Consider the following 2,233-nt stretch of genomic DNA (forward strand, 5'->3'; position numbering starts at 1 on the left):
GCATGTTCTTTGTGTACTTCCAGTTTTTTGGAGAGAAAACCTTTTAGAGTTCATTCAGCATTTAGTGTTCAAGTAATCTATCGTGCAAGAAGTAATACTTTAAGACTAACCATTCTGTAACTTGGGGTGAAGACTGGGTATGCATTTTGAGTTTTATTTTTTGTGAATAAAGATTTTTGTTTGTTTCCCCAAACGTTTGTCCAGTCTGTTCACATTTTCACAAAATGAACACTCAATTCGAATACCATTAATCACAAGAAGTATCGTAATTTTTCTTCTTCAGATTCTGCTCTTATTGCTGGATAATTCTATCTGATACTTGTCAGGAAATTGGTTTTTAACTGAAAATACCACATATGAATATATATTTTGTCATAGCTCATCCTTTGAAAAGTGGATATATTAGTGCATAATTTAATTATAGTGTTCACAATGTAGCATAAAAATAAGTTCTTGCTATACATATACATACTAGGTGAGAAACCAGTTCTACACAAGGGCCATGGAGATTAGATCAAATTGCTAACCCTATTTCACTGCCCAAAAGGCTTTAAGGGTGTATGCAATGTTTAGTGACAATCAGTCCAAGGGCTTGCCAGTTATGAGCAAACATAATGCACATGGTAAACATGGACCCTAAGAATATCCGTCAAGTTTGATGACAATCGGTTCAACAGTTTGCCTTTTATAAGGATACACACAGACTTTTGACAAATAATGTTTTAGATATATTAACATCTAATACACACACACTGCTGTAAGGTTCAAATACCCCAAATAATTCACAGAGGCTGCATTGTACCAATCAATCTCCTCCTTTATCCCCAATTAATTCTATAACTACCCAAGGGAGGGGGCCGTATTGGATAAAAATCCTGCCTGTGGTACCTGAGCACATTTACCAAATTTGGTCTTACTAGCTTAAGAGTGAGGATAGGAACACAGTTTCAGAAATGGAGCCTCAGGATAAATAGGAAAACCAGGAACACAAATTCTGATGGCAGATTCGAACTTACCAACCATGTACACTTACTACTAGACCCCCATCATGCTTGGGCGACTTTCTGGGTACATTTTAACCCAACCTGACTTAGCTTCCCACATATATAAAATCATGAGATTATGCCATCTAGATGTAGACATCCCCCTATCACCCCAAGTCTGCCTGACAAGCTTGGTCCAGTTAGCTCCAAAACTGTGGAAGGAGTTCTCGGGCAAAAAATTCACAAACACAGTGTAAATTAATGTTTTGATTAATTATCCTGTTCTGTAATTTAATGTATATGTTACTAAGCCAAGAAATAATTACAGTGATATTACATAAAATGTTTGTTATGGATTTCGCGCAATGCTACACGAGGGCTATCTGTGTTAGCCGTCCTTAATTTAGAAGTGTAAGACTGGAGGGAAGGCAGCTAGTCATCACCACCACCCTCCGCCAACTCTTGGGCTACTCTTTTACCAACGAACAGTGGGACTGACCGTCACATTATAACGCCCCACGGCTGATAGGGCGAACATGTTTGGTGTGAAGGGGATTCGAACCCGCGACCCACAGATTACGAGTCGAGCGCCCTAACCACCTGGCCTACATAAAATATAAAACTGCTGCAGCTTGGTGATGTGTCTTAGCTACTTCGTGTGAGCTGATAATATATAGGTGGGGAAGACATTATTTTCATAACCCATACTTCTATGAGGTCAATAATAAAAGATCAAGGTGGTGTGGAGGACGAACTGAGCTGCTGCTATTTTAGAAGAATAATCCATTCCTTCTTCAGGAGCGAACGACATGCGCTACAGATAAGTTAAATATTTGTTTGGATAAACCACTGGAAAAAAAAAGAACTCAAAAATTGCAGAAAAATTAAAAGAGCTATGAAATTATAATAAATTCAAACAGACTTCTTTTATTCAATGAATTTTATCGTAAAAATATGTGTAATATAAGTACAGGAAGCAAAGTTATTTTTGTCTATTATAAATGGTAATGTGCTGACACGCAAAGGAAATGCATTTGTACAGACTGGATGCTGATAAAATACGGCTCTATCCAGACACATATCCAAGTCAAGATGTCCGCTTTTCCTCAAGATGCAAGTACAAGAGAGAATTCATGATATGACACTTGCAGACACGTTATTGAGTTACCAGATGCATCTCGTAGATTTCCTTACCTTTGGGTTACTCGGACAAATCAGCAGAATAACAATAGTTTTCTACAGGAAATGTT

Source organism: Limulus polyphemus, unplaced genomic scaffold (genome assembly GCF_000517525.1).
Source record: "Limulus polyphemus unplaced genomic scaffold, Limulus_polyphemus-2.1.2 Scaffold14, whole genome shotgun sequence".
In the NCBI taxonomy this organism is placed as follows: domain Eukaryota; kingdom Metazoa; phylum Arthropoda; class Merostomata; order Xiphosura; family Limulidae; genus Limulus; species Limulus polyphemus.